The 20324-nt window shown below is 37.2% G+C and overlaps 2 pseudogenes; one reads left to right on the top strand and one right to left on the bottom strand.

The window, feature by feature from the left end:
• The first annotated feature begins 1499 nt into the window (after positions 1-1499).
• On the top strand, positions 1500-3415 carry LOC109272178 (bifunctional 3'-phosphoadenosine 5'-phosphosulfate synthase 1-like; annotated as a pseudogene).
• Positions 3416-6298: 2883 nt separating this feature from the next.
• Positions 6299-6447, bottom strand: LOC128776050 (U4 spliceosomal RNA; annotated as a pseudogene).
• Between the last annotated feature and the right edge of the window lie 13877 nt (positions 6448-20324).

Here is a 20324-nt window from a genome sequence, read left to right as displayed (position 1 = left end):
TGCAAATTAAAACCATAATGTGGTAACACTGTACCCAAACTAGCAAGTCTAAAGTTTTCTTTGTTTAATAACAATACAAAGTTTTGGCAAGGAGACAGTTTGATGGAAAATACTGCTAATGGGAGTCTCAGCTGATATAATAACCACATTGAAAATTCTTTGGCTTTATCAACTAAAGCTGAGCAGACACAAACCCTATGTCCTGGCAGATCATTCCTATGTATAACCCAACATAACCACATGCTTGTGTGCAACAACACATGTTCAAGAACATTAACGGCAGTGATTTTTTATAATATTCCAAAAACTGAAAATAACCAAATGTACCTAAATTGTGGTATAGTTACTCGATGGAATAGTATACATCAATGAAATGAAGAAACCACAGTTTCAGGGATGAATTTTACGAACATAAAATTGAGCAAGCCAGACAAGAATATATTCTATATGATTCCATTTGTTTGAAATTCAGAGAACATTTAACCTTAAACCATAATGTTTAAGAAGACAAGTTTGAAGTGTTTACCCTATGAGGCATGATAATGATTACCTTTAAATGACAGTGATTAAAAAATGGTACCACTACTAAACTTACAGAAATAAAAAGTACCACAGTATAATCAATTGTATGCAAATAAATTAGATAATTTAAAGGAAATGGGCAAATTCCTAGAAACAATTACTGAAACTCACTCAAAACGAAACTGAAAATTCGAGACCTCTAATTTGTAATTGTAATTTCAAAACTTCCCACAAAGCCAAGTCCAGAACCAGACTACTTCACTGACGAATTTTGGCAAACATTTAAATATGAATTAACACCAATCCCTCACAAACTTTTCCCAGAAGTCAACATTTTCCAACTCATTCTGTAAGTCCAGATATATAAAACCAACGATGTCACAAGAAAACGAAACCAGCACACATACTTTTTTATCCGTGAGCGAGGCACCACAAGGCGGAAACTGGCTGCTCAATCGAAGCCCCGAGAAGGCACGTCTTCTTTCCTCTGCGCAGGCTCGCCAGATCCGACGAGACCCCGCCTTCGCGCCCTGCCCTGCCCCGCCTTCTGACCCCACCTCACCCCGCCTTCTCGCCCCGCCCTTCCTCACCTACTTGCCGGCCCTGCTCCTCTGCTCCCTGCAGCCTTGCAGGGCCAGGGACCCTGTGTAAGAATGTCTGATTGAGGGGCGCCTGGGTGGCGCAGTCGGTTAAGCCTCCGACTTCAGCCAGGTCATGATCTCGCGGTCTGTGAGTTCGAGCCCCGCGTCAGGCTCTGGGCCGATGGCTCGGAGCCTGGAGCCTGTTTCCGATTCTGTGTCTCCCTCTCTCTCTGCCCCTCCCCCGTTCATGCTCTGTCTCTCTCTGTCCCAAAAATAAATAAAAAAACGTTGAAAGAATGTCTGATTGATTATGGGGTTGCAGAGAACAACTAATGTCACCGACTCTCTCTGTCCCAAAAATAAATAAAAAAACGTTGAAAGAATGTCTGATTGATTATGGGGTTGCAGAGAACAACTAATGTCACCGATCAAGCTCACCATGTCCGTAGGAACAAGAGAGGTCAGGTAGGAGAGACCACAGGTGCCTTCCATGCTTGTGCAGTTTGGCTGACAGGCTTATGTGGAGCCGGGAAGACCACGGTGAACATGGCTTTGGAGGAGTATTTGGTTTGCCGTTGCATTCCATGCTGTGGCGACACTCATGGTGATAACGCTCGCTAAGCTCTCACTAGAAGTCTTGGCTTTAGTCCAAAGACAGAGAAGAGAATGTTCGATGCACTACAGAAGTTGGTGAACTGCAGATGCTAGCTTACTGTGCGTCACAAGTTTTCTATAGCCTAGTACTCAAGGATGCAACAATGCAAGGCAAATTCATGAGGGTTTACCTTTTTTTTTTTTGAAATGTTTGTTCATGCTCCTGTGTGTGTTTGTTACGCAGAAATGTCAAAGGATTCTACAAAAAAGCACAGGGCTGGGGAAATTAAAGGCTTCACTGGAATTAATTCTGAATATCAAAAAAACAGAGGCCCCTTAATTGATGCTGAAAACAGACTCCTGTGATATAAATGGCTGTGTCCAACTAGTTGTGGAACTTCTACAGGAACAGGATATTGTACCTGTGGATGCCACTAAGTAAAAGAACTGTATACGCCAGACAATAAACAATTTGGCAAAAACGTGTGGAAATATTACCAGTATTGAAAATTAATTAAATGGATATGTAGTGGGTGCTGGTTTTAGCAGAAGGTTGGGCAACCCTACTGAATGGCTCCATGAGAGACAGAGAGAGACAGAGACAGAGAGAGACAGAGATAGTGAGTCCTTTCAGTGCCTTCATTTAAATGGATGGGGGTATCATTAACTTGTCAGTGCCTATAGTTCTGACAACTAAGTCATGAAGATAAAGAGAAGCTGGATGGTTTGTCTGCATTTGCTCTGACGTAGGAGGGCTGCTGTATGACTATTCTTCACAATCCAGAGTTTCTTAAGCACGAGAAGGAGGACTGTGGTGCCAGAGTGAGGAACAACATAGGAGAACCACCCCTACATCAAGATGGTTATGGAACAAGGAGATTGGTTGATTGGAGATCGTCAGGTCTTGAACTGACTTTATTGGGACGATGGTCTTGATTAACATAGTTTTACTCCTATTGGGCTATAGTAGATGTTAAATTTTTTGAATGCTGATGCTGTCATTGCATTTCAATTATGCAACCCAGTGTCTGCTAGGTTGAATCTAACTTCACGCAATGGACATGCTTTATTAATGCAGGATACCTACAAGCAACTTCCAGAGAGTGGCTACAGGCACTCTGTCCTTCTACTTCACCCTCTTGGTGCCTGGACAAAGGACAATGATGCTCCTTTGATGTGTATGAAGCAGCATCATTCAGTGCTGGAGAAAGGAGTTCCATATCCTGAAACAACAGTAGTGGCCATCTTCCCACCTCCCACGATGTGTCCTGAGCCACCTGGAATCCAGTGGCATTGCAGAGCATGGATGGTTGCAAGAGACAAGTTTAACATTGTTGGACAAGAGCCTGCTGACATATCTCATTCAGAAACAGGGAAGAATCTTTATGAGACAACTCATAGCATCAAAGTGCTGACAATGACTCCTGGCCTAATGACCTTGGAAAGAGTTCCCTTCTGAGTTGCAGCCTACAACAAGAAAAAGAAGTGTTTGGACTACTATGACCCTGAACACCATGAAGACTTTGAATTTATTTCGGGAGCTTGAATGGGCAAACTTGCCAGGGAAGGCCAGAAACCTCCTGAAGGTTTCATGGCTCCCAAGACTTGGACTGTACTGATGCAATACTACAAATCTTTGGAGAAAGCTTGAGCTGTTAACCCAGTCACTCTACCCGTGATACTTCACTGAGTAACAACAGGGGACCACACAGTTACTGTTGGCATTTCTTTGAGGTAACATCTCTCTGGATGCACTTCCTAAAAACAGACCATTTTCCTTAACTAATATTAAGTTTTGTCTGCCTTATGAGTTCTTTCTGGACCGGTGTAACACACTACTAGTTTTAATATATCTTTCCCACTTATTATAGCTAATATTCCTATAATACAATTTTAAAATATTATCTTTTATATTATATTTATGCTTCTATCTCATGATTTTTTTCAAGCAGTAACCAATAATATATACATTGAATCTCTCTCTTCATCCCTTGAAAACAGAAAAAAAATCCACTGAACAGTAAATTTGGCTAGACCTTGTTTGTTAAATTTTATAAAACATCTCTGACAATTATTTTTCTGCATTAAAAATATAAACTGCTTTCTTTCTTCCTTATTTCTCTCTCAGCTGTTATAATCTAAAGTACCCTTATGATCAGTAGTAAGCCCTGAATGAACTATAAAATTAAATTATTTAGCTTCTTAAAAAAGAAAAGAAGAAAGGAAAGAAGAGAAGGAGGGAGAAGGAAAACAAAATCAACATTCTCTATTAATATAGATGCAAAATCCTCAACAAAATTCAGTAAAACCTTAGATTGTGAGTAACTTGTTCTGTGAGTGTTCCACAAGATGAGCAAACATTTCTAATAAATTTTAACTTGATAAATGAGAGATGTCTTGCAATATAAGTAGTACATGACACCGAACGTCACATAATCGCATCTGAGTCAGTGGTTCCCCCCCCTTCTCTCTCTCCCTCTCATTGGGGGTAATCATCTCCCATGCTCAGATCCTTGGTCTCAGGCTGCAGTGTTTGGCAGAAATCAGTGATTTTTCAGAATGTTGGAAGGTGCCCACAACTGGCACTAGTGTATTTTTTGTCACTTCAAAGCACCTATGGACAGTCCCCTGCTTTTCCATATAAGAGTAAGCTTAGGAATGCTTTGCTTCATTCTAGGTCAGGCTGCCTACAGATGTAGACCTTTTCCTGTGCTGCCTATTGACAGTTACATTAAGTACAGTATATGACAAGAGTATATAAATACTGTACTGTAGTCAACATCTGTTAGTGACAGTGAAAATCATCGTACACAATAACCCTCCTCTCTCGTCTCCTCACACCAGCCACGAAGGTTTTCAAAGGTAAGTGCAGGTTAATTTGTTTATTTTTCTTTATATTTTGTATTTTCTTTATTATTTTATATTATTCTATAATATAAAATAAACCCAGTATTGTAATCTGAGTTTCTCTTATTTGTTATGGGGAAATTGGCTTTGATATACAAGTGCTTTAGATTACAAACATGTTTACAGAATGAATTATGCTTGCAAACCAAGGTTTTACTGTACTAGCAAACTATATACAGCAATAAATAAAAATAATTATACACTGTAACCAAGTAGGATATATCCTAAGAATGAGAAGTTTTAAAATCAAAATCAATTAATGTAATACATCACATTAATATCATAAAAAGAGAGACTTGAGGTACCATCAAGTAAGGTGAAAAGATTTTCTTTTTCCTAGCTGTTGGGTTCCATCTCCACAAATCTTTCCAATAATTCCCATTCTCTAATTTGTATCTTTCTGTTCCTTGAAAACAAAGAATCTTTGAATAGAATTAAGATATTTGTCTCCATTTAGTCTCCAAATCAAAATGCCCATGTAGCATTTGTGATAGAAATGTTTCAGTAACATGTGACCAAAAAAATGTTTCAGTAACATGTGACCAAAAAACAAAGCTCTAAATTCAAAATAACTTGAACCATAAAGGGGATATTGACTTATGTAACAGAAAAGTCAAAATGAGTCTTGATCTTACACCTCAGATGAGATCTTCCAGGACTTTCTTATACCCTCTCTATTCTGCTTCTCTGTTTGCTATTTCCCCACGCTGCCCTGGTAGCCATCTGGGAGTTCCTAATTCTGGTAATTTCAGCAAAATGTTTCATCAATTCCAGATGCAATTCCAGATGTCATATCCTCAAAAGAAAAACACTCAGGAAAGTTGGAGTCTCTTACAGTAGCTGCTGTATATGTCCTGGGAATCAGGTCCTTTCACTGATCTGAATTGGAACTCATGTCCTTCTCTGATACAATCACTGTGACAAGGTTGCAGTAGTCTCTCTGATGGGGTTTTAGACAGCAAAGATTCATCTCCAAAGCAGAGCAGGCAATCAGTGTCACCCAAAATTCAAGGCTGAGAAAATGGAGGGAGCAAACTTCCTCCCCAAATATAAAAATACTCTTGGTTATAAAAAACAAACAAACAACCCAAGTGGGAGAGGGGTAAAATAGATGCCAGGAAGACAATAAAAAATAATCTGCAAAATGGTTTCAAGGCACTATTCTATACATGGCATCGTTCTATGTAGACCGGAGATCTCGAAAGTTACTATAGATTATTTTCACCTTTGAATCAATGAAAAAGTTAACATCACAATAAAGCCTTCCAGGCAAAAAAAAAGAAAGAAGGAAAGAAGGGAAGGAAGGAAGGAAGGAAGGAAGGAAGGAAGGAAGGAAGGAAGGAAGGAAGGAAGGAAGGGAGGGAGGGAGGGAGGGAGGGAGAGTGGGAGGAAGGAAAAGAAAAATAGTGTTTTGTGTCTCTGTATCGCACGATGGAGCCAAGGCTTGAATTGTAGTGATAAGTGTTACCATGCAAAGTCAGTGCACTGAATATATCATCTATTCCCATCTTTCATTCAAATTCCTTGCATATATTAGTAAGGGTCACTCAGAAGCACCCATATTATTCAAAAAAGAAAAACTATGGTGTTGCATGCTACAAACAGTTTCTATTCCAGCATGAAAAAATAACACTTAAAGTTGCTTGCCTTTCTTTATGTAGCCAATATCCTGCAGGTATTTTAAGGGAATGTGTTCCTAAGACAGCCACACAAAAATATTAATGAAAATATGGTGATGTATCTTATTAGTCTATGAAAAGATTTATAGTTTTTGCATTTTAATTAGCAATAATCGCGCCTCGGATAAACCTCATTGGCTACAATACTGCCACTGCGCAAAGCTGGTTTTTGCATTTTAAAATTAGAATATTTAAAGCTGCCTCCAAATAAGTACATTAATGAAATTGCTCTGTTATTCAAAATATAAGAGAAAAGGAGAACCTGGGTGGCTCAGTTAGTTGAGCGTCCCACTCTTGATTCGGGCTTAGGTCGTGATCCCAGGGTCTTGGGATCAGGCCCCAAGTCAGGTTCTGCACTGGGCATGGAGCCTAGGTAAGATTCTCTCTCTCCTCTCTCTGCCCCTCCTTCACTTACACACACACACACTTGTACTCTTTCTCTAAATAAAATAACAAATATAAGGAAAGGAATAAATTATGAATTACACCCTTATTTTACTCTTCTCTCTTCAAATGTACAAAGTATTTATACCTGCCTCCTGTATGCAGTCAAATGAACAGAAAATCCCATGTTTGTAAAACCTATTATATATAGTTTATATATATAGTTTATATTATATATATATAAATATAAAAAATTTATATATGTATATATAACTAGGTTTGACTTTCAAATCATATTATAGTCTGATTTGTCATTGAAACATTAAAATATACAATCACCATGTTTTTGTTGTCAAAAGTATGTATAACAAACATTATTTGCCAGTCTTCAGTTTTGTATTTATAATGACGTCCTACATAAAGAGGATTAAGAGTAATGTACATTACTATAAATGTGTAATATTTTATCCCAAATCTAGAATTTGATGTAAATATATTTTAATTCATCATTTTTATGATTTAGTCAATGAGTTTTATTTTTTTAAATAATCTCATTTAAAACACAAATTTAATTATTCTTTTAAAAGTTAAAACTAGGGGCACGTCAGTGGCTCAGTCAATTGAGCGTTCAACTTCAGCTCAGGTCATGATCTCGCAGTTCACAAGTTCAAGCCCTGCACTGAGCTCTGTGCTGACAGCTCAGAGCCTGGAGCCTGCTTCAGATTCTGTGTCTGCTCCTCTCTTTGCCCCTCCCCTGCTTGCACTCTGTCTCTCTCTCTCTCAAAAATAAACATAACATAAAAAAAAAGTTAAAACTAAATGCTACAACCCCTTTCCCCCTATTAGCTGAATGTTCATTTTCCCCTAGAGAAAAAAATATATAATATCTGAAGTTTGAAGAATTCCACGTATTTAAATTCAGTTTTAAAATTATTTGGCTTGGGCTATGAAATGTTATTGATTCTTTGAACAATAGTATTTTACCCAAGGGAAGAATAAATGTGATCCACTAAGGCTCTGTATACATAACACAGAAAAACCAGTTCAGGAAAAAACTAAACAAAATTATTACATTAGTAAAAATTATTAGACAATCCTAATGTTTGAGTTCATATTACCAAATAAAAAAATGGGTTAAATTTACACCTTTTATTCTGAAGTCATAAATATAGTCTCTTAGAATTCCTCCAAAACAATCTAAACTATTGCTATCATAATTAGATCTTTAATCCACACAGAATTACTTTTGGTGTTTGGTTAGAGACAGAGCTTCTCAATTTTTTTCCTTATATTGATAACCAAAAGTCTGAATACTCTTTAATCAATAACCCATCCTTCACTGGTAGACAGTGCACCCTCTGCCAAATATCAGGGTTCCATCTGTGCATTGATCTATTTCAAGTCTCTGTTCAGTTCCATTGGTCTATTTATCTTTCCTAGAACAATGCACAGTGCTTTCATTGTTCATAGCTTTATATGGTTTATAGTTTAATACAAATAAATATTTGTATATGGTAAGGAGGTCTCCTTATATTGTACTTCTTCAAAATTGTCTTGGCTACTTTAGTCCTTTGTACTTCCATATATTTTATAATCATCTTGTCAAGTTCCATAGAGGTAAAACAAAAAAAGAAAAAAAAATCATCTGAGATTTTGATTAGAATTTTGTCCTATTTTACTGGCTCAGATAGCCAGTTGATGGGCGTGGGGAAGGTGAGACTTAGATTTTAATCATCAATTCATTTTTTTTAACAATTAAGGATTAGTCAGGTTTTAAATTTCTTCTGGAATTACTATTGGCTAGTTATATTTCTCTAGAAAAATGAACATTTGTCTTAAGTTTTCAAATTTAATGACTTAAAATTGCATATAAATCTTCTTAAAAAAAACTTATGTTTCTGGGGTTATGACACTACTCTTTTCACTGCTAATGTTCTTTTTTAATGGATTCTCTCTGTCTCTGTCTCTGTCTCTCTCGTTTCTTGCTCAGTCTTGCCATAGGGTGTCTATTTTATTAGACTTTTCAACAAGTGAGTGGCTTTGTGAATCCTCTTTATTTTATCTTTTTTTTCCTATTTAATTAATTTCTCCTCATATCATTAGTTTCATTATTTAAATTTACTGTAAGTTTATTCTGCTATCCTTTTTATAACTCCTTTAATTTGAAACTTAGATTATCAACTTTCAAACTTTGCAAATAATAGGATGTTAAAAAAATTATTTTAAGTATTGCTTTACCTACATCCCCTAAATTTTAGAATGTAATATTTTCATCAATTGTCAGTCCTAAATATTGTCTAATGTCTAATACATTTGTCTAATAGAAAAGTTATTTGTATTTAGAACCAAAGATTATTTGGAAGTGTCTTTTATTATAATTTCCAAATCAATTTTTAAATCAGCATTTTTAGTGATTTCTAAATTAGATATATTTTAACAGAAAAAAATCATCTGTTTAACAACAATTATTTGACGTTTATTTTTTTAATAGCTGCTTAATAGTGTAGAATGTGGTCAGTTCTAAGAAAAGTTCTATGATACATTCTCTGTTGGATATAGAGCTGCATATGTGCCCAGTACATCAGACTTGCTAATTTTGTTGTTCAAACCCTCCATATCCTTACTAGTGTTTTGTCTGCATTCTCTATTAAGTACTATGCATGAGTTAAAAACTGCCTATTATGCATATTAATCTATTAATTTTACTTTACAGTTTTATGGCTTTTGTTATATATATATGAAAAAGTATATTACATATATAAATGTATATTCATATATAAAGGTTATGCTTTTAGGTGCTTGTGAATTTAGATTTTTTTAATCTATGAGAATTGAACCTTCTATCATTAAATATTATAATATTTAATTAAATTAAATATTTTTTACTCCAAAAAATATTTTTACTTTGAAGTCAATTTTGTCTAACAAGGAGAGTTAAACTTACATAGCTATATTTACATATTTACATAGCCATATTACCAAATTATTTTGTTAAGTATTTGCCTACCATATTTATCCTTTAACTTTCCACTTTTATGGAATAACCATTTAAGGTGTGTTTTGTTATTCTGCCAAACTTGAGAATATTTGTATTTTGGCTTGCATGTTTACTCTATTGACATTTATTGTGATTACTAATACATTTTGAGTTCTACAACTTTATATTTATCCTGCTTTTTCTTTTCTTCTTTTTCTTTTCTCCTTTCCGGCTTGCTTTTGAATTGGCTATGCATTTTACTTTCATTTTCCATCTACCAATAGCTAGAAAAATATGTATGTATTATGTAGGGTAAAACTAGCTTTTGTAATAAATCCCATATGTTAGTGGCTTCATACAATGCTATACAACTTATCAGGAGCTGGAGCAAATAACTGCTGGGAACAGAAGTGGTAATTTTAAGTTGCTGAAGGCTGGGGCACCTGGGTGGCTCAGTCGGTTGAGCATCTGACTTCAGCTCAAATCATGATCTCATGGTCTGGAAGTTTGAGCCCCGCCTGGGGCTCTGTGCTGACAGCTCAGAGCCTGGAGCCTGCTTTGGATTCTGTGTCTCCCTCTCTCTTTGCCCCTCCCCTGCTCATGCTCTGTCTCTCTCTCTGTCAAAAATAAGTAAACATTAAGAAAAAAAAATTTTAAGTTACTGAAAGCTGAGTGTGGACTAGCTCAGGAGTTAAAACTCCTAGAAGCCCAGTCTTAGGGAGGCCCCCTACACTTCCATGAGTTCTACTTCCAGTAGCCCAGATGAGAGAAAAATCCCCTCCTGTTTAGGGAAGGCAGAAGGGAAAAGTCACCATTTTGAAATATACTCAGAGCATTCTGCTCTTCATAACAAAGCTCTGCCGTCAAAAGAAACCACTATACCAAGCATAAACAGGGACATAATATAATGATAAAGGGGTCAATTTTCCAAGAAGACCTACCAATGTAATGTGTGTGTGCATTTGTATACATATGGGTATACACATATGTATATGCGTGCATGTGTGTGCCAACTCATGTGTATGTGTACATACACTCATACTTTTATGTGTATGTGTGTTTATATATGTGTGTGTACATCATGTATCAAGTTTGGTTTATCAGTCATAACAAATGTAACTTAACTAATGCAAGATGTAAATAATAGAGGGAACTAGTGTGAAGGTGGGGAAGAGTATATATGGGAACTCTGTATTATCACTCAGTTTTTCTGTAAACCTAAAACTTATAAAGTCTTTAAAAAAAAAAACAACATTCTTACCTCTCTGACCTTATAAATTCAGGCTGCAGGCCAGATTTGGCCTGCAAGCGCTAGTTTCTTAACCTCTGATCTAAGAACCCTTCTGGTGTCCTCATCTTCTTGAAGTCGGGAATGACTTTGGTGAGGTATGATAAACTCTGCTGGTGGAAAGCTCTCATTTTTGGTTGTCTGAAGACATCTTGATTTTATTCTTTTTTTTTTTTTTAATAATAATTTAGTGGGAAATTCAATTTAGGTCAATAGTAAGTTCCTCAAACATTTTAAAGGCAGTATACTTCTGTCCTTTATCATTCTTGAGAAATCCGCTCTAGTTTTGGGGGTTTTTTTTCCCTCTCAAATTACTTGTAATGTCTGCTGTTTGTCTCCAGTGTTCTACATTTTCTGGAATATGTTCAAGATTTTTGGAGGATTCTCAGCTCTGAAGTTTTATATCTTTTAGTAATTCTGGAAAATTTTCAGCTATTATCTTTTTGAATATTTCCTCTAATCCATTTTCTCTATTCATTTATTTTAGATTCTATGTAAGTATATTTTAAACCTTTTCACCCTGAACTTAATATTTCTTAACCTCTTTTATATTTTTATATTTTCTATCATTTAGTTGCTTTGCATTGCATTTTGTATAATTTTTTTATATTTATTTGATTTCACTAAATCTCTTTTTAGCCATCTCTATGTTACTCATCCACTCAGACTTTGATATCTGGATTTTTCCCCCCAAAGTTCTGTTCAGTTTACTTTAAAATCTTGCTGATCATTTATTTTCCTAATAGTACCATGATTTTTAAAAATATTTTTATTGCAGCCCTTATTTCTTTAAACAGTCTGAGCAGTCAAATTCTGATATCCCTGCTCATAACCCTTTTCATTCACCTCTATAAGCCAAAGTCTATTACTGGATGCCTTCAGCTCTCTGCCTGATTAATTTTTCCTGACCCCAGGAGCATACTCAACCCATACACAAGGCAAATCCAAAGGCTGGAAGAGTTAATGTTCCCAGAAGCATCCTTCATCCAATGATGGATGAGAAGTCAATGTCTAAATCAGCTTCCTTGTCTCTCGTTTGGGATAACACTGAGGTATGTTCTATCCTTTTTAGCAGAGTTCACAGGGGACAGTGGAATCCAGTTGCCTGAAATAGAAACTGGTTTAGTAACTTTGTCTACTGACTTTTTCCCCTTTTCTATCTATTTTCCCAATATCCTACTGGTATATTCTGGGACCATCTACTCTATAAACTATCTGTATTTGAATTCTTCCCTTAGAATATGCTTCTGGGGGTGGGACTCAAATTTTTATTTTATATTTACCATTTGATATTCTCATGTGGAGCTCTTGAAGGGTATATCAGCTGGGTTTTCTTTTTCATTTTCTTCCTCATTATTCATGCTTTTTGTTGGCTTACTTACGTGTGTGTGTGTGTGTGTGTGTGTGTGTGTGTGTGTTGCTTGTTATTTTTGAATTGTGAATTTATGTCTTATCATAAATAGGTTTATCTATGGGAACCCTATAAAATTTGGGCTATGGGCTCTTCTTATAAGGGATTTATTCTTTGCCTTTACTAGGTTTGCCAGAGTTATTGCCAAACCAATAGTCAAATTATGATCATTTTTAACTTGAATTTCCCTAGCAATGCATCCAGGTGCTTTATTTGAATCCATAAGTGGTTGGAGGAGCCAGAGTGTCTCCTTGAGTGCACTTGGGTTGGACCTCGTCTCCAGAACTGCTACAGCTCCCCTAGAAAACATAGAAACCATTACAGATGCTAACAGATAAGATGGTGGCAAGTGCAGCTGATTCAACAGAGACAACAGCTGGGGGTCTCCATGATGAAGCAGCTGAGGGCTCCAAAGATGTGAAAGGCCAACCAAATTTGAGAAGGCACATAAAGTGTGTTCAATATATTGGGTCAGAGATACAAATTGTCAGAAAAGAACTTTCTTCTACCTTGACCCCAAGCAAGTTTAGACAACTTACTTTTATTTTTTTCTTCCTAACTTACCTTTTCACCAAGGCTAAAGGCTTTCATGTACCTTTCTTTATTAGGGGTCTCCGTTCCAAAACTCCCTCTTGCACAGACCTAGCACCTTTTCTCCATTAGCAGTTGGGCCATTTCCACCCAACCTTAGAATTAACACTACCCTATAAACACGTCTTTCAGCTCTCTTCTCATTTTTTATCTCTGGCAATTTTCTTTTGCTTTCTTGGACACTCTTCTTTGCATTCCAAAAAGCTTTTAGCTAGCACCTTTAGCTATTGTACTCTGAGTCTTTCAGGTTTCTATTACATTGTCAGGAAATGATAAGTATCTTTTCTTTTGAAGAAACATCCATTTGCAGTTCAGCAAATCTTGCATTTCACTTGTTTTCCTTCTATTAAATTGAATTTAAAATTCAATTTAGTACATGTTATTAAAATGAACGTTAATTATTATTGGTTATTCCAATTTTCTTATATTTTTACATTTTACAAATTTCCTGTTATGACTATATCTTTATAATTCAAAAATATTTAAAAGTATAAATAAATGTGCAAATAACATGCCCACATGCCATCTAAGAACTATAAGCCAATTTACATTAATAATAGTTAACCAAAAATGTTGATCTACATCACTGGGTCTCAGCCTTGGTTGCACATTGAAATCGACTGTGGGAACTTCTAAGAAATGGTAATGCCAGACTTCATCTCCAGGGAATGACTTTATTGGTGTGAAGTAAAGCCCACACATGGATAGGTTCATGAGCTCCTCAGGCGTTTCTAATGAGCAGTTACAGCTGAGAACCACTGATCTGGCTTTAAAGACTCCTCTGTATGGGGCACCTGGGTGACTCAGTCACTTAACCATCCAACTTCCACTGAAGTCATGATCTCACAATTTATAAGCTCGAGCCCCGAGTCGGGCTCTGTGCTGACAGGTAGGAGCCTGGAGCCTGTTTCAGATTCTGTGTCTCCCTCTCTCTCTGCCCCTTTCTCTCTCTCTCTCAAAAATAAATAAACACTAAAAAAAATTTTTTTAAAGACAACTGTAAGGAGAGAGAGAGGGGACTAGACCTGGAAAAGACAGATTCAATTATGGTGGAGAATGTTCACAACTTGAACGAGCATGTGTGTGCTGACTGTGAGATCCAGTGCTCCTCTTTCTTTATAACTGGTGACCAGTAGCTCTGTTCTCTAACTAGGACCACCAGTCTGAGCTTTGGAACCAAGCACAACCTTGGTCCAGTGTCCAGTGTCCCAGTTCAAGAACCCAGCTCCTTTCTTGCTCCTATAACTTCATCTCCACCTTAACCTCCTGTTCAAGGAAAGGGATTTCTGTTACCAGTCTTCAGATCAGTTCTCTGCCTTAATAACCAGGATTCCATCTGAGCTGTCTCTGGTTGGGGCTGTTTTCCTCTTGCTGGATCCCTTGACGGTTCCTACATTGTAGGTGGTAAGAGCTCTCAGTTCTGAAGTCTCACCAACCTGAGTTTAAGTCTCAGTTCTGTCAAATGCTGTGACCTTAGGCAACTGACTTGACTTCTTTAAGTTTTTTTCCCATAAAATGGCTATGGTAATAGTGCCTACATTACAAAGCTAATATGATAATGAGATGTAATAAGGAATGTAATGAAATGTTCTGCTGTAACATCTGGCAAACAATAAACTTATAATATCGTTGTTGATGATGTTATTATTATTTTATATGTTTATTTTTATTTTTGAGAGACAGAGCATGAGCAGGGGGAGGTGCAGAGAGAGAAAAGGACAGAGGATCCAAAGCAGGCTCTGTGCTGACAGCAGTGAGCCCTATGGGGGGCTTGAACTCACAAACAATGAGATCATGACCTGAACTGAAGTCAGACGCTCAACAGACTGAGCCAGCCAGGTGCCCCGTGATGTTGTTCTTATTATTACTTAGGAACTCCTTCAAAAACTCAATTTCTCCTGCTGCCTCATCTCAATCAGGGTGAAATCCAAGACAGTCACTGCATAATGCCTGCTTCAGGACACTCTGACATCATTCTCCCCTGCCTGCTCTGGCACCACTGGGCACTCCTTGATTTAGACCACTCATTCACTTATTTGTTCAGTATTTACTGAGTGCCCAATATGTGTTATCACCTTTGCTGGAACTGAGGATACACTGAGGAGGAAAAATTGTCACAGCCTGAAACGTCACTTCACACGCCTTACCTTATGTTCTAGAATAAGAGACAGAATTATATGAATTTTTTAAATGTTCCCCAGTTAAGGAAAAATAAGACAAAAACAGAGAGGGAGGCAAACCCTAAGAGACTCTTAAATACAGAGAATAAACTGAGGGTTGCTGGAGGGGGCGTTGCATGGGGGGATGGGCTAAATGGGTGATGGGCATGAAGGAGGGCACTTGTTGGGATGAGCACTGGGTGTTATATGTAAGTGATGAATCACTGGGTTTTACTCCTGAAACCAATACTATACTGTATATTAACTAACTTGAATTTAAAATTCAAAATAAAATACAAACAAACAAATAAATATTCCCCGGTTGCTGCTGAGAGATGCCTGCTCACTTCATCCTTCACCACACACACATACACACACATGCACACCATCTGGGATTATTGGCCCAGCTGAACATTTTCTCCTGTTCTCCTTGCTAACTTAGCTCCCAAATGCTGGTTTCACCCTTGTGAACAAGTCTTTCCTTACCATCTCCACCAGGCCCTTTTGAGATCTAAGATCCTAGGCGCATAATAGACGTAACATCAACATATTAAAATATGCTCACATCAAAAAAAAAATATATGCTCACATCACACAATAAATGCATAATATAGTAACACTATATAAATTGGGCTGAGTTGTGGTTTGAGCCAAAATTAGTTTTTCAGACCTTGAACTGTATCATAGTTCTTGAATTTTTGCATACCTGAGACACTAAGCCTACATGTCATTAGCCTACATGCCCTACTCACTTTGCCACCCTCTCTGACCTGGGTCTCTAGAGAGCCCAGGAAAGAAGAACTGAATAGCCAAGGTATTCACATGGAAATTAGGAAGATTCCAATTTTTCTTCCTTCAGTTCTAAGACCCTGATAGTAACTGATATGAAATGCCTACATAAAAATGCCCAATTATATTTAGAAGGGGAAAAACGTACATTCTCTTTCTTAAATAGGTCCAATCTAGTGGGAACAATTTTTAGCATTTATATGGTGCTTGATATATAGTACATCCTCACTTTCTTTTATTTGCTCCCTAATGTTATAAACTAAATATAATTATAATCCCACATTATAGATGGCACAGTTGAAAATCAGATAAAGACTATAACTTGACTAGGATAACACAGATGGTAAGAGAGAGAGTGAGGACCTGGATGCACATGTGATGTTTTGATGCCTTGTTTCTTTATTCTACAACCAACTTCCTGCATAATAAGGTGTTCCCTGCAGTAGAGAATACCTCCCTCAGTGAGACCAGAAATGTATGCATTTATGCTCTCAGAGTACGACTTCTGTCTTCTTAGAGTTTCTCAAACATATCCCTAAAATGCAAGAGTCTGCTGATTCTAAACCCTGAGTGGATGGAATTGCATACACACATGTCTATTTAGTGCCAAGCATTGTTTTAATGTGACTCCCCTGTCTTTAGCAGCAATCCAAGAACAAGGACCTCTAATCTCATTTCAAATTTTCACTTCTTCAAGGTCAGCCTTTCTCTTTTACCAAAGTTGTAAATGCATCCTGAACAGTTTTAAACCAAATAATAACCGTCCCATACTGACTGGGTCTGACTTCAACATTATTGCTTTCTTTTTGCTTTTTTTTTTTCCTTAGGTCCATAACTGTCTTAAATTACTGTCCCCTCCAGCATTGGCAATGCTGTAAAAATTTCAGGGACAAGACTTTACTGCTTCCTGCTTTATTGTCAGTGGCAATTTCAATTCATTTCTGTGTCACTGTCACTCCAACTTCTTTCTTCAGCTCTATGTGGTGTCCTAAAGTTCAGAGCTGATGTAGAAACCTTTGCCTTAATAGAAAAATAATGTTCTTTGACTTTTTCTAACATTAATAGAGAGTCAGCCAAGGCCAGTCTCTAAATTCAGCAAAAAACAAAATTCTTTCCAAATGCCAGAGGCTCTTTGCTGTCTTTGTGTGAGTTATAGCAAGTCAAGGATTGTCATTTACCTGCAATAAATAAGAAAACAGAAGACTTTAGGAATTCCAGGAGACTAGTTTTTCCGAGACCTGGCTTCAGTTTCCTGTGCTATCACTGAATGGATGGACCTATGACTTCAGGTGAAGGTCTTAATCTTTCTAAGGCTCTCCGTCTCTTTTCCTCTCCTCCTGCCCCCGTGTGAAAATTGAGATACAGCTTTTGCCATTTATTTTCCACTCAGAGATGCTTTAAGTCTGAGCCCAATGGAAAAAAAAAAAAAGTGGTACAAACTGTTACTGCTGACAATGGGTCTGATCTTGTATTGAGCTAAGATGAACAAAATGCTCTCTGGGGAAGAGAAAGGCTCACCTATGTGAGGTAAATGAATTCTTTCATGGCTCTAGGGAATGGTATGATTGCTGTATGGGATATGGATGCCCCAAAGAGTTTATTATCTTCAGCCCTTTTGTGGATAACTTGCCTGACTTGATATAGAACCAAGTCAATAATAATGTCTTCTTGGATTTACACAGAAAAATTGGATAATATGTGTAGTACTTTGTTTTTATTTTGGTATCAATAAGTATCTTATATCAGAGGTATAGAAGAAGGGGTGGCTATTTCTCAGAGCCAACATCTGTCCCTACCCTGGTTCCCACCCCAGCCTAGGTCTGTGGGAGAACAGTACCTGAATTGGCACCTAAAATTGAAAATAAGGGGTGAGGAGGGGGAGAAGGAGGGAAACAGAAAGCAGACAGAACTTAAATGTCTATACAATTTCCCCACACCTAGGTGTCTTTTCCTTGCTTTCTGTCTCTATAGGAGAAAATGCACTGGAAAGAAGGAAATCATAAAGAAGGTGAGGGATTTACAAAACTGTAGTTATTTCTGGGCAGCTGATAAGAGTTTCTGGTAATAAACCATGGGAGGGATGAGTCATGTGACTTATGGTCTTTACACTCTGTGATACTTGAGTCACTGAGGTGAACTAAATGAATCAATCCATATTAGATGTACGGTCTTTCCAGGAAAATACCACTGTATGACTTCCTTACTTCTTACCTGTACCTGAGAATAAAAACTTATTAATCCTGTTTTCTACCTCTCTTTTCATGCAGCAAATATTTTAAACAAATAATTATGTCATGCTAATAATAGGGTAGGCACTTTTCTAAGAACTTGGAAAAATGTAAATTAGTCATTGGTAAAACAACCTTTACTTAGGGTTCCCTGAGTCTTCAAAGTTGCTCATTTTTCATTTAACCTGTAAGTACATAGCTTTTCTTTTCAGATTCCATAATGTCCACAGTAAAATTGAAAAGCATGTGGCATTTTTTCTTTAAACTTATAGATGTTATTTGGTTGTTTGTTCTCAATATTTGTTGAAATTGTATATTTTCCCACTTTCTGTCACATTCATTTCAGAAGTGTGCCACTCCCAGAAGAGACAGAAATTTATACTGCTTTACCTTAAACAGATTTAAGTGTTCTTTTATTATTTTATGTTCTTAACTTTAAAACATATAGTGAAATAGGAAAAGCACAGCAGCTACTGAACATTTGGAAAATTATTTTTCTATCAGCAATACTCTTTGCACTAAAAGTAAGCAACTAAGTATAGTGATTGGGACTAATCAGTCAAGATTTTTTGGCTACAAATAACAAGACTCCAAATGAAGTTATTAAATCACTGAAAATTAATTATATCACATAACAGAATTTTGGCAGTAGACAGTTCTAGACTTAATTTGGCAACTCAAAAATCTCAGGTTTCTTTATGATTCTCTTGGATTTTGCTCAAGGTCGCTAGATGGCTTCAATGGCTCCAAGTATCACATCCTTACATAACAAGATTCAAAGATAAAAACACAAGCTTTTATTAAGCATCCCTGTTTAAGGGCAAAAAAACCCACCACTTTTCATAGTGCTTCCAAGGGACTTCCTCTTCTATTTCATTGGCTAGCACATCCATACATGTCCATGCCATTTGCTAATATAAGAATAAAATTATGGCCATCTTCAACATTTGTCCCTCTAGGTTTGGGAAGTGATTCATGAAGAACTTGAGAACCCAGTGCTTGAATAAATCAGGATACTCTTAGGAAGAATGAGGGTGGGAGCTATTTACCAAAGCAGAGGTATCGGTGAACAAAAGCATCAAAGGATGGGGCAGTACTATGAAGCTAGTAACAGTGGGAACTGTTACCATGCCTAAGGCATGAAGAGACAAGGGCAGGAGAGAAAAAGCTATGAAGCATGGGCCACCTGGAAGGAGCTGTGGACTTCTAGAGAGCAAGGAGGAGCCAGGGGAATAAATACCTCAATCTAACTCTCTTCCCCCTCTCTATTCTCTTCTATTGGCAGAATCTATCCAAGAACCAGAGAGTATGGGAGCCAATGGCTTGTGCTCTGTGTCAGTCTCTTGGGATACAGCAGGACTGTAGAGTTCGAGGAGGCTAGAGTGTGGTTCAGGAGAGACAAATGATATCTATCATAGCTGTCATTAATGGAGCACTTATCCTATGCCAAGCAGTATAATAAGTGATTTACATGCATAAAACAGGGATTTAGTATGGCAGCATTAACTGCAATAAACACACTCTTTACCATTCACCTAGGAAAGAAATAGCAGCATTGTTTGTAAAGACCTTCTGAGGAAAAATTATGTGACAAACGCCCAAGGTTGAGTGGAAGAAGCATGGAGGGATAGAGGTCAAACCAAACATTGTGAACCTGAGGAAGGGGAAGATCCCCCAAGCCCGGGAAGGGGATGGAGATTTCAGCTGATTTTGCAAATAGTAAAATCCATACCCAACTCAGTTTTAGCTTTCTCAAAAAAGGTATTATATGCTTATAAGCTCTCTCTCTCTCTCAGGACCTTAGAAGTAATGGTTTATATATTACCTAGAATCACTGAAGGCCTAAGCTCCCAACCTTAGCAAAGACACTCACACCTAAACTTGACACAGAGATAACAGCACCTCTCATAATTGAGTGGATCATGTGGCCCTGGATAATGATCATCCACACTGATCAACCACAGTGGGTTGGTGAATGGCTGCTCAGAGATTTTTCATTTAAAAAAAAACATTTTTTATACACAAGTATGGTGAAGTAAACTGGAATCATCTGTTTTATCATATCAACTTTGCAAAGGAAGCATTACTCTATCCCTTTTATTTATAATAATTTTGAAATAGGTTTAAAGTTCCAGTAACTTGTCTATGATCTTACCACCAGTGAATGGCTGACCTGGGGCTTGTACTTGGGTCAATGTGCTCCATGGTCTCTGC

This window comes from Panthera pardus, unplaced genomic scaffold, assembly GCF_024362965.1.
Source record: "Panthera pardus isolate Hobbes unplaced genomic scaffold, ASM2436296v1 HiC_scaffold_11, whole genome shotgun sequence".
Classification (NCBI taxonomy): Eukaryota; Metazoa; Chordata; class Mammalia; order Carnivora; family Felidae; genus Panthera; species Panthera pardus.
Note: the sequence above shows the minus strand (reverse complement) of the source record. Positions and strands in the feature narration are given on the sequence as shown.